The sequence below is a fragment of the Vicugna pacos genome, chromosome 32 (assembly GCF_048564905.1).
Source record: "Vicugna pacos chromosome 32, VicPac4, whole genome shotgun sequence".
Classification (NCBI taxonomy): Eukaryota; Metazoa; Chordata; class Mammalia; order Artiodactyla; family Camelidae; genus Vicugna; species Vicugna pacos.
Window position 1 is genome coordinate 1,156,933 of NC_133018.1, and position 13,556 is coordinate 1,170,488.

The 13,556-nt window shown below is 39.4% G+C and overlaps 1 protein-coding gene across 1 annotated transcript in view; it reads right to left on the reverse strand.

Moving 5' to 3' along the window:
- The window catches only part of LOC107035079 (uncharacterized), a 144,316-nt gene that overhangs the window by 91,113 nt on the left and 39,647 nt on the right, over positions 1 to 13,556 (reverse strand). Inside the window, exons 4-12 of the mRNA XM_072953192.1 lie at positions 11,766 to 11,894; positions 10,584 to 10,868; positions 8,799 to 8,958; positions 7,161 to 7,278; positions 6,389 to 6,495; positions 5,570 to 5,606; positions 5,125 to 5,195; positions 3,958 to 4,025; positions 1,382 to 1,500 (exon numbers count right to left, since the gene is read on the reverse strand). The gene's annotated coding sequence lies outside the window, so the exon portion shown is untranslated. The remainder of the gene's footprint in view (positions 1 to 1,381; positions 1,501 to 3,957; positions 4,026 to 5,124; positions 5,196 to 5,569; positions 5,607 to 6,388; positions 6,496 to 7,160; positions 7,279 to 8,798; positions 8,959 to 10,583; positions 10,869 to 11,765; positions 11,895 to 13,556) is intronic.

Genomic DNA, 13,556 nt, shown 5'->3' on the forward strand with positions numbered 1-13,556 from the left:
TCCTAACTACAAAGTCCCCCACTGTGGTCCAACCTAACGTTCTCCATGTTCATTATGTGAAGGACTTACTGTGACTGAGAGAGGATTCCTGTTCCCTTGTTCTTCTGTTCCTACTGCTACAGCCTAACCCCTCAACTGGTACACTCAGTGTCTAACTGCCTGGCACACAGCTGGTGTTCGGGAACAAGAATTTCTTTAAGGTCAAAACATGTCAAATCTCAACACGAACTCAAGTACCAAAGCACTCTATACCTATCAGAGATCTCCAATAATAGTCTCCTGAAACGTAACACACCCCAAATGAGAAACCCACATGCCTGCTCTGACTTTCCCTTGCTTAACTCTGCCATTTTATTGTCCTTCAGGTGTTAAAAGTGTCCTCAACACTTAGTCCTCAACACTCATTGCCACAGTGATCATCCTGTCTTAGATTTTATAGCACCATTTACAGACAACAATGTTTTCACATTTGTTACATCTGTTCACTACACATACCTGAGAGGTAGGTGTCAGTACCATTTTTACCAATGAGGTCACCGACAATCAAACAGGTCAAACAAGTTTTTCCAAGACCCCACAGCACATCACAGAACCAGGATGACGCCACATCTGTTGACTTCAAATACACTGCTGTGCCACTAGGTAGCAGCTACCTGGATTCCAGAGCTCAGGCTCTTCTAGCCTCTTTCCACAGCCGTCACCTGAGAACAGGTCATCACTGCTCTGTACCTACATCACTTCGAGCACGGTCACCGTAAAGGTACTCAATGCACATTATTTGAACTATCCAAAATGAGTTCTCCTCATTAAAACATCACTAAGCCAAATTGTTGGTATTAAAACCCCACATATTTATTACTCTCAAACACACTTTTGCTTCCCCTAAAATGTCTTCTGCACATCTACTTGACAATCCAAATACCTTCAAGTTGCAGGCAGTCTTTTCAAGGTCAAAGTGGTATAAAAAAAAAAAACCCAAACCAAACCAAACCAAAGCTAAAGAACTTTTTTTTTTTAATTCAACCTGTTTCTCTCTGAATCTCACTAGGAGTTTTACACATCCATTTATACCAAAGAAACACATGTTTGGTCACAGGCTGACCAAGAGTAATTCTTTAGTTTTTAAAAAACTTAACTTCAGAGCCCAAACCAATCTGCTGGGACTTCTAAGTCTTGGTGTTTTGCGTTATATACACCGGTTTTATTAGGTGAGCCTGGAGAATTAACAGAAGTGCACTATGCAGTACTATGACATTTAGCGCAGAATGATTTTAACAACTGTAGATTAAAAATATAAGAAGAAAACTGATGGGCAAATGCAAAGGTGAGGCAGTAAAGTCAAAGCATCCCTCCATTTGTTTGAACATCACTCAATGCTTACATTTTAGAATGATGATGATGATGATGATGATGATGATGATGATGATACTAGACAGTACCTCAGAATCCCAAGGAGATTCTGTATCTTCTTTTTTCCTAATTTCAATGCTGACATCATACCTATAAAATGTAGTCACAGATTCATTAATGAGAACATTTACCACTGTAAATTTTAAACACACATATAAGCCTATCTCCATTCCTGAATATTTCAAAAAAAATAAAGTGGCACAAAAGAATTTCAGAGGGTTGAAGCATGCTCTGGAAGAAAAGCTTGGTCGTGGTTGGGATACTTATGAAGAAAGGTGGCAAAAGAAAAATACTTAGACTGGGATTTCAAAATGGTAGAATAAATAAACAAGATTATACTGTATAGCACAGGGAAATAGACACAAGATCTCAAGGTAGCTCACAGAGAAAAAATGTGACAATGAATATATATATGTTCATGTATAACTGAAAAATTGTGCTCTACAATGGAATTTAACACAACATTGTAAAATGACTATAAAATAAAAAAGTTTAAAAAAGAAAAATACTTAAACAATGGACATCATATTTGGATCTACACACTTCAGATTTTTTATATTGGCTTTTTTTTTTTTTTAATGGAGGTACTGGGGATTCAACCCAGGAACTCCTGCATGTTAAGCATATGCTCTGCCACATACTAAGCTCTACGCTCCAGTGATGGGCAGGCAGGGTAAGAAAAGCCTGGGACTTTGATGGGACAGTTTGGGAAAGGTTCCAACCACATCTTCATTTTCACCATCAGAACTGTCCTCAAGAAAGGTTCTAATTCCTGGCCTCATAATGTCGTGTCTTCCTTCTACTATTGTGAGAACAAGATAGGGTAGGTGAAAATATCTGTAATTTCAAATCAGGGAACAGCACAAGAACAACTTCAAACAACTTAGTTTTCCCTGGGCTGCTGAGAGCCATAACTTAGCTTTGTGAAGCTTGGTTTCAGGACATTCTAGAGAAGAAAATTACAGCTTTAAGAATAACAAGTACGAAACTAAATAAAATAATTCGAACATTCCCCATTACTATATGATTGAACACAAAGAGCACAGGCTTCGGAGTCATTCAGACGTGGGCTCCAATCCCGGTTCTGACCTTTGTCGACCTGCATCTTCTCCTGGGGTGAGGATTATGAGGAGTGACATCAGGAGCTCCCAGGTGTTACTTTCCTTACCCCTCATTGCTTATTACACAAATACTGTGGTAGCTACATTAGATGACTTTCTAGAGCAAAATGATCTAGAACAAAAACTTACCCTTGGAAGCTAAGAATACCATTGAAAAACTAACATTAAGAAATTTAAATTGATTGTTGTATTTTGAAATGTGTTTGCATGATTTACATATGCATGAATTATCTTTCACGGGGGGAATATGAGAGCTTATAGTTTTTAGCAGGATCTTATTTGGATGGGTTAGAACAGCAAACAGTGTAAGCTACTTCTATTCCAGGGGTCAAAAACCTAAAGACAAATAATTGTTTAAATTCAGCTCCTTCAAAGGAAGAGGAATAAAAACAAGAGAAAATCTGAGGGGCAACGACTCATGAATGAAAGCCACACACATACTAAACAGAAAAAATTAGGTTAGGAGTAAATCATTAAAAAATAAAGTAAAATAAGTGGGGCAGGAAGAGGAAGAAAAGAAAAAAAATGAGACATGACTAGTCCAGTACAAACTTAAGGCATGAAAAAAAAAAGAAAATATAAGAATATACCTCAATAAAAAAAAAATTGAGAGTTTAAAATTTGTAGATATTGACAGGCATATGCTGAATAGATAAACAAGATTATACTGTATAGCACAGGGAGATATATACAAGATCTTGTGGTAGGCTCACAGAGAAAAAGAAAATGTGACAATGAATATGTGTATGTTCATGTATAACTGAAAAATTGTGCTCTACACTGGAATTTGACACATTGTAAACTGACTGTAACTCAATAAAATAAAATTTAAAAAATAAGAGTAGTAAGGTATGTGGAGAAATACATATATTTCACACATACATAATAGATGTGATACATCAGCATTGTTAGGGATATACTATGAACGAAAGCCTGTTTTATGTTTTTATTCTATATTAAGATATATACAAATTATATAGATAAGTATATGTATTGTTCTTCAGCAAATTTTACAAAAATACCAAAATATGACATATATATGTAAAAAACAGAGGCTTTTGTTCCTAGTATATATCCCTATTGATACTGATTTGTATTACTCTACAGCTATTTGTTTATAAATACTACTATAATAAAGAGTTTCATTTTGTCACTGTAAGTCATTCAACCGAACATGGTCATCTATCACTACCTGAATGCTATAAATTACTACGAGAGAGAGAGAAATAGATTTTTAAAAAGTTCCTACCTAACACACCAACTTTCCACCTGAAGAACTGGTAATGAGAATTCTAAGAAGAATATATGGCTTGAAAAGACACATTTAACGGAACATGAAATGGGGCTAAGGAGAAGGTTCGACAATTTTAATCTAAAATTTTAAGCTCACACTTAGTGGATATACTGCAACCTCTTTCCTACTTACCACATACTTATTTATTTCCTTGCTACTTATGATGTACTTCCTCATCACAGCAACTGAACTTACACATCCTAAACAAAGGGAATAGAAACTTAAGTCGTATTTTTAGAATTCAAATAGATTTCATTATGATAGAGTGTGCATATTATATTACCTGTAACACGATACAGAATTCCATTTGTCTGCTCATGTATTCACATTCAAAAAATACTAAAATGTTTTGTACATTTAAGGCCTTATCCTAGGTGCTCCAGGAAATGCACAATTATGTTTCCTAATCTCCAGCAGTTTATACTGATGCAGGGCCTACAAAATGAATTTTTAAGTAACTATACTACAAAATGTCTGAAATGTGAAATTCTAGATGTGACATAAGGACTCTGAGGACATATTTTTTTAAACTATAGTACAAAAAAATTCTAAAGTTGTAGGTTTTATCACATGGTTCTTAAGAGTCTTCTTTGAGAACTGGTTATCATTTTAGAGGAAACATGTATTATCCAATTAGATGCAAGGGTTTTGAATATACTCTTAATGGAATGATTTTGAAAACACAGAGGAATCCCTTTATAATATGGATTTGGATAAATAACTTTAATTTCTAAATTTCTACAATTCCAGCTATTATTTTAGTCTTCATGCAGAATCAAAGACAGATACAGAGGGGAAAAAAACCTCTCTCCTAACAACTCTATGGTACCAAAAAAAAAAGTGTCCAAGAAAAAAAATTAGACAACACATGGAATATAGTTTTGGAACTGAAAAGCCCCAGGAAGACTCCATGATTATTCCAGTAAGTAACTGTATCTACTGAAGATTTCATTTAGGCAGGAGTGTTACAAAAGTCACGCCAGGATGGTTTAAAAGGCAGAGTAAGAATCTGTCTCCTTGGCAACATTTCATGCTTCCTCCATCGTGGGACAACTTTTCCCAATACAATTTTCCTGTCACTGTATGTTTTCTACTCCACTTTGTCCTCAGACCCCATCTTCAGTATTTAGCAAAGTAAAAAGAAAATTCAGTTAGTCTTGTTTTTATAAAACAGTTCACTCTGACCAAACTTCCAACACAAACATAGAACAGTGATAGGTAGACCACTGCTCAATTTTAAGAGTAAATACTACACAAAACTAAATTCAGAGCAGAATTAATTTCACGAGAACACTTTACCTTGGACTCAAAATCTGAGTCTTCATCTGATGAAGGCCACGAGTCATCAAGATCAGGTTTGTTGGGAAGCCCTTAGAACAAAAATACACAACAAAAAAGAGTCATTTCATTTCTTTAAACAAACAAAAAATCTCTGCTGAGGGACAAGAAAGCAGTTTTGGGAGCCAGGCTGTCTGATGGTCAAGTCACAGGTCAGCTACCTGTGACCTATGGAACCACGGGTCAGTCACTCAACCCCCCTGAACCAGAGTTGCCTAATGAATGAAAAGTCAGCTGTAACAGCACAGCTGCTTTGCACAGCTGTTGTGATGACTGTGTGAAGTAACGGATGTGAAGCACGTAACACAGTGTCTAACCCAGAGCAGAACAGTCAACAAATGTTAAGTTTCTTTTCTCTGTTTTCCCTTAGTCAACATATAATTTTTTAAAATGCATAAAATCCTACCTGCTTAAAGCATCATCTTTCAGAACTCCTATTCACTCTGAAAGAAAAAAAATTTTAAATCAGCAATAGAAAAATAGAGAATACTAAAAGTATAAGACTGATGCTTTTTTCAAAAGCATTCCTTTGGGAACACACCTGGCGACTACCCTAGAGTGAATACTGAGTATACTACCGGTAGGCAATTAATGCATAAGAACCACTTCCCCTCCTTTGTATTTAACAAACGTGAAAAAAATGAATGCTATGTATCAAAATTTGATACCTCCAAGTGAATGGCTATTTACAAGGACCACAGTCCTAACCAAACTCTATGAGACTGAGAAAAACAAATGACATCATCAGTAGAATCAGTACCATAAACTGACACTGTCACGCTTAAATAGCACGGTATTTCTGGCCTGCCATCCTTTATATGAGGGGTTGGCAAACTACAGCCCACAGGACAGACCCACCCTGCCATCTGGTTCTGTAGATGTAGTGTTACCAGAGCACAGTTGTCCGGTTGCTATCTACAGCTGCTTTCACGCTGCAATGGCACAGCTGAGGTGACAGGACAGACACCACATGACCTCAAATATGGGCTCTCCGACCCTCTACAGGAAAAGCTTGTAGATCCCTGCTTTATGTCATAACCAGAGAGCCCTACTACTCAAATCTAATCCTCCTTCTCGTCTGCTCAGAATTCTCCAGTGAATCCCTGCAGCAGATATTACTGGCCCCCAACCTGACAGCTGTTCCTTTTTCATACTTCCTCCATTGTGGCTGTTACTACTCTAAAACAACACTAAGGTTAAAAACAAAAAAGAACATACTACTGACCTTTTCCACTTATCAACTGCATGTATATTTGCCTCTTTCTTTACTAGAAATTCTGCCATTTGCTCTTTGTTTTCACTTACAGCAAGTAACAGTGGTGTAAGGTCATCCTGTAAACAGCAAAAACAGCTTATAATGTACAAAACTACATATTTCAAAACTGAGTGTAATACTTGTAACAGTCTCTGAACTTACGCATATCATATGCAGTAAATAAAGAGTGGCCTCTCACCCTCACCCCTCTGGGCTCCTACTCTTTAAAACGTTCCTCCTTGACCTCTTCAAAAGATTCACTGTAAAGTCATTCTCTAAAACTCACTTCAAACATTTACTGGCTCCAAGAAGCTTCTTTTCTATCAGTGTCTACCAGGCATTCCTGTACTCACCTTTTTGCTCTACTATTACTCTCAAAATTCTCAACACAGCTCCACAGAGAACCATTTAGCTACTAAGTCAACTGCATTTTTAAGGAACCAGACTTAGGGGAAAGATACACTGTCTGCAATATGCATAACCTATCCAACTACAACCATGACCAACCTCATCAGGTTTACAGACATTCCAATGGGAGTATGATTATTTGCATGTACATGTAAAGAAAAAGTTTTTTTTAAAAAGCAACTTATAAATTCTAATTTGAAAAATTCAGTCCCATTCTTAAGAGATTATTATAAAATATGAAATAGATCATAAATTAGTATCAACTGTCTTTCAAATCTTGAAAATAATTATCAAAATATACTATATAACAGGAATTGTAAAGTCAAATGCTTACAGAGGCAAAGTAGGTGACCCGTGTAACTGAAGGTCCCAGGTGAGGACAGCAAACCGGAGAACACACGCCCCACTGAGAAGGGGCCGCCTCTGCACAGCAGACCACACAGCAGCCTGGGCTCAAAGGGGACCAGATTTGTTTCTTTAGGAGAAGTCTGAAATGCACATTTCTGCACGAGTCTCCTAAATTTTCAATGTTGATTCAATATGTGGAGGCAAACTGAACATATGCAGGGACCACGTTTAGTCTACAGCCCACCTGTATTTTTCTGTTTGCTGTGTTTCCAAACAGTTGGGTATAAAGCAAATATTTGGACGTAAAACCTTTCCTTTCTTTAGTATCATACGTTTTTACAGAAAATAAACTGGGCCCCAACATGTCATAAAAGTTGCTATTAAGACCCATAATACCCACTTCAAGAATTGGATTTCCAACGCCTACTAAAACTACAATCTGTCTGTATCACAATTTCTCTTATTTTTAATCAAATGGACAATTAGTTCGTAAGATGGCTGAAACTAAATTATTAAAACAATTCTCATCTGTTACTAACTTCATGGGTTTGGATGTTTGAAACTGCCATCTTGCACGGTATACTTATATATAATAGAATACTATTCAGTCATTAAAAAAAGAATGAAATAATGCCATCTGCAGCAACATGAATGGACCTAGAGATGATCACACTGAATGAGGTAAATCAGAAAGAGAAAGATAAATCCCATGTGATACCACTTAATATATGGACTCTAAAATATGATACAAATTAACTTATTTACAAAACAGAAGCAGACTCATAGACATTGAAAACCAACTGATGGTTACCAAAGGGGAAAGGGGGTGGTGGGGGGAAAAATGACCACTTTGGGATTCGCAGATACCAACTACTATATATAAAATAGATAAAGAACAAAGTCCTACTGTGTAGTATAGGGAAATATACTCAATATCCTGTAATAAACCAAAATGGAAAAGATTATGAAAAAGTATGTGTTTATGCGTGTGTGTGTGTGTGTGTGTATATATATATATACATATATAAAACTGAACCACTTTGCTGTACCCCAGAAATAAACACAACACTAAATCAACTATACTGCAATAAAAATAATAAAACTGCATTTTGATTATGCCAGCACTCAGTGAATCTAACAGATATATTCCAAGAGTCTGCCACATAGCTTTAACCAAAAGAAAGGTCATGATTTACTATGATCACAGTCAGGAAAACCCTGTTGGCCTAGTGACTTGGATGGTAACAAAAGGTGTAAAATCCTTAAAGGGCTCTACGTATTAAATCGTTCACCATAAGCAAATTTCTAAGACTGAGTGTCACCGAATGATCAGTGGTTGCTAGGAAAAAGGAGTTATTCTTCAAGCCCACAGATACTGCCAATAATATTTCTTTTAACTTGTCAAGCACAGAAGTAGAGACGGATTAAAGTCAGGCTTATGTGGCTGGAAAGGAGAGCACTGAAGGAAATAGCATCTGTCAAACTCCCACTCTTCTAAAGAGAGGGCTTTTTTTGAGATCTGTGAATTTACAGGTATTACACCTATCTATTCAATAGTTCTTAACCAAGGGTTGTATCAGAATCTCAAGGAACTATTTCTAAATATCCGTGGTCCAGGCCTTACCAGATTTATTCAATCACAATCTTGAGGGTAGAGCCTAGGCTTGTAAATTTTTTGTAAATTCTCCCAGGTGATTGTGGTTCACCAGCACAATTCTAGCTGAGAACTCATGCAGGAGACAACCGACCACTGCAGTTTCATTTCTTACCCACATGGCCAGTTCCTTTTCTCATTTGAGGATTTGCACAAAGAAAGAAAAGTGTGAGAGAGAAAAGTTACTTAACAAAACTGCATTTCATTGTCCTGGGTAAACAGCGGTAGAACAGGGGCTAGTCAATTCAGAAGCAACTTGATTTTATTATCTATGCATTCCTTACTTCCCATCAAGACATCCTAGATTTGAAAGCCAAGTCTAGACTCTTATCTCAGTGGCTGTTTCTGCCAGAATAGGACACTGGGCCAGTTAATTATCTGTTCTTCTCTCCTACTTCCCACTTAATCATCACCTGTTCACCACCAGTGTGATTCCCTCAGAGTCCTCATAAAACTGATCTCTCCCAAGTTTACAATTCACTCCCTCTTTCCCAAAATGAGAATGATTATCCCTGACAACTGAAGAGTAGCTTGCCCACCTACATAAACAGAAGGAGAAGGAAAACAAAAACAGAAACCTCCTCTTGGTAATTTCCAATTATCCAATTTCCAAACTGGCCTGCATATTTCAACCGCTTTCTCCAGTCTGTTTCTTTTTTCCCTCTTAAGCCTTGGGCAATGACAGAGAAATCACTTTTATATAAATCATTTTTTAAATAAAACAGGAACTTATCCACAGCAGCAAGATTTTGATTATATTGTCAGATGTTTTTGTCTGAGTATTAAGACAAAGTCTATTTCCAAGGCAAGTTTTGCTTTCTTCTATTTTTATGCTAATCAGAAAGAAATTCGAGTAGGGAAAAATACTTGAAAAAATTTTTTGTTTGCAACAAAAGCAATGTTTTCATAAATAGCTGCCATAAATAAATAAAAGAAAGCTGTACCTTTTAATGCTTTGATGGCAATCTCATTTAAAGTGAAATCTCAGACAATTAAGTTTTTTCCAAATATTTTCACACAGGGAGTGCCTGAACCTCCAATATGTAAAACTGCACCTACAATGTCAGCGGAGGGCATCCCTGGCAGGGCTGCAGCAGCGGGAGGCAACGGATGTCCCGGAGGAAAAGCAGAAGGACCAGCTTCGCCATCACCTGCTCCCCATATGTAGCCACAGCCCCGCTGAGAAGCTGCACCAGGCTGAGTGTGGAAGACCCCCAACGTGTACATAGCAGGCCATGTGGCCACCAGCACCAGTGAACACCCTTGCTGGCTGTCAAACAAGACCTGACCTCATTTGCCCTGATCATAGAACTGGAGGTTCTGGGGTGCTCAGGGCCTGTGGCCTACTGCCTCCCCTGCCCAGGTGCACTCACCCAGCTCCCCTGCTGGGTACTGGGTCTCCTTCCTCCTTCCACCCATCCCAGTAGCACCTCTGCCTCCGCAGGCAGTCAGCCCCCACCATCACTTCACTCGCCCCAGGCTTTCATCTTCCGTGGGCTCTGAGCCTACCACCCACTCCCAGGCACTTCCTAATGGGGCGGTGTTCCTTCCAGGATAGAGGAGGGGCTGGGAGACAGAGTGCCCTTTCTGTGGGCACCACCTTTCACTAGCCCCGGCCTTGGCTTTGGAGTTGTTTCCACGGTAACAGGGCCTGAGATTGTATTCAGTATACATACTATAAATGTAACACCTGTAGCTAAAAAAGACCCTGTATTCCAAATTATTTTGTAAATAAAGCTAGTGGAGCTATTATACCTTGTTTCTTGTTTCAATATTGGCATTGTAGGAAAGCAGCTTTGCCACAATTGAAGTATTTGCAAACAAGGCAGCGTAGTGGAGAGTGGTGTTGCCAGTGATGTCCGTGAAGTTTGGGTCGGCACCACCTTCTAGCCCCTCCCCTCCAAGTAAAAACATACTTGGAGATGAAACCAGGAGGAGAGGCATGTGGCCAATCTCTGCCAAAGGCGTCATCACTTCATGGGCAGTAGAGACCTCTGACCTGCGTGGAACCGCCCTGTTGCTGTGCTCTGGCGGTGACACCTAACATGGAACACACAAGCTGGCTTGCCCGGGTGCCGACAGCAGCCTGCCTCATAAACAGAAACTCCAGACAGGAAGTTTGAAAACCTGGACGTGGTTTCTGCCCAGGCTGAGGTTTTCCTCTGTCCCCAGCAGGTCCTTCCTGTGTAACCTGTTTCATAGCAGTGGCTTAGGTTTTCTCAGGTTTGGGGTGCTCTGTCCATTGCCCCTGATCTCCTACGATTTAAAGTGGCTACTGATGGTATCCTTAACCGTCTCAGACCTTTCTGGAATGCTGCCTAGTTTGGGGGTTGCTTTCATTTCTTGTTTGATATTCACAACCACAGATATCATGATAGATGAGGAAGTGGAGGTAAGTGGCCCACTCAGAGCCACAGAGGTTGTTACTGCATAGGAAAATAATTCAGGTCCCCAAATTTCTGGTCTAGTGCTTTTTTTTAAAACTACATCATGCTCCTGGGGGAAAAGCTGTGGTTATATGCAAGAGGCCTTGGGGACATGGGGTGGGGCCCAGGTCTACCTGAAGTGCTAAGTGTAGTGGGAATTGGGTACCATGTGCAGTAAGAGGGAGCTTACACCTCCTCACTGACTCAGAGGCAGTGACGGCCTCCTGGGGGTGTTGGGAGCCCACCAAATAATCACAGCCTCTGACCTCCCGGAGGACACTCCGTATTGGCAGATCATGGTTGCCTCCCCCTACCTTTCCCAGAGCAGAACATACTGGTCCAGGCTGGCAGGGGCCAGCAGCATCTCCAGAGGATGCTCCTTCAGGACTTGGGGATGAGGCCAGGTTGTGTGTGGCTTGCTTCCCTGCCTTCTTCTATTGCTGAGGCCTCCCACCTTGGGTGGACTCTCTGAAGGGCCTCCTGCCTTCCCCCCTTCAGCCTGGTGACTTACCCCAGGGGATGGGTGGCTGTAGTGGGTCCAGTAGCAGGACTCCCAGCTGGCGGTGGGGCTTGCCCTGGGCTAGGAGGTTCTGTGTCTTGCATCCCTTACAGCAGGTCTTATCTGCTCCACCATCATACACTGCAAAATAGAGGGGATTAAAAGAAAAATAAAAACCTAGAAATCGTACTCAATCAAAATAATTACTTGTCATTAAAAAGCCTAAAGGTGAAAAACAATACTTGAAATTCAAAAGCAATGTAAGTAACCCAGAAAGGTTAACAGTATATTAAAAGATTTCATTTGCTCTTATTCTATAAACAGTTACAGTTACAGAAATACCAAGGGGACAATCAAGTGTGTTTTACCTAAAGGAGTCTTCTCCCGATCTAGTGGATGGGGAATGAAAAAATGCCAGTCTGATTATCTGCACTGTAACCACAAAACAAAGCTCTGGTATGTTCTGTATTTTTTTTTTAATACATTGTCCTTCAGTAGTAATACTAGGATCATTCCATATTTTTTCTAGAGACAAACTGGGATTTCAAAACACTCTCCTGAAAATAAATATTTCCCCTTCCTAAGATTTATACTGTCACTGCCTTGGGGAAATTAAAATATGGGCTATAATGGTGACTACTTAAATAATTAATATACTTCCTCCATAGTCATTATTAATTGCTAAAAGAAAAGTGTAATTTTATATATATACATACATACACATATATTATTTATTTGTGTGTGTGTGTGTGTGTGTGTATCATTCTTGAATGCTGTGCAGGAATCAAGGAAAGACAAAAAACCAGAGCTCAGGGCTGGGTCCAGGCCCCTCATTTCTTGGACTATACTGACCCCTGATGGCCACTGAAGGACTCCTTTTTTTTTTTTTTAAACAAAGAAGCTTATTTTCCCTTCGTTGTGTGCCTTAACATTATATCCCCTGGAAGAAACCCTTTCACAATGCACATGTGTATTAAATCATCACATTGCACACTTTAAATATCGTACAATTTTGTCAATTATATCTCAGTAAAGCTAGAAGGAAAAAACATGACATCACCACTAGTAAGTTCCTGACCGATGTGCCTGTCTTCACAAAGGATAAAGACATTTACAGAATGTGGAAAAGGGGACATCATGTTTAGTTCAAGACAAGTGACGATTATATAGCTTTCATACACTCATTTACTACATACTGACGTGTACATGTGTGCAGAGTCCTGGGCTACTAGGTCCCAAAGACACAGGGAGAACAGGCCTCACACAGACTATCAGGCCCTGTCAACTAACAGTGACAGGCACGGACCAAGAGAAGCACAGAGGGCGGGGGAGATGCCTGTGGGGCTGGGCCACCTCGGACAACGCCTGAAGGAGGACAGCAAGCAGACAAACAACATTCCAGGCAGAGGGAACAGCACAGGGGAAGGCTCTGGGATCAGACAGATGAGTGGGTTTAAAAAACTAGTGGAAAAAAAAAAAAGAAACTAACGGAATAATTTGTGCCTAAAGCACAGAGGTCGAGGGTAAGGGCGGCATTTAACAAGACCAAGGAGGTGAGCAAGGACCAGCTTTTGTGAATGATTTTTAATTTTGCAAGCACCCAAATTTCATTAAGAGCATTTATCTTCCTTTTTTCCTACTAAAGCAATATGATGGGTCAAATCCAAAACTTACTACATGAGAAATCCTATAAATCTTTCAACCTACAATCTCACATCTTCCAGCCTTTCCCCACTATTGTCCTCTCTCCTCTGGTACATAGTCTGTGTATCACTCACTGAACAAATTAATCCCTCTAAGGCT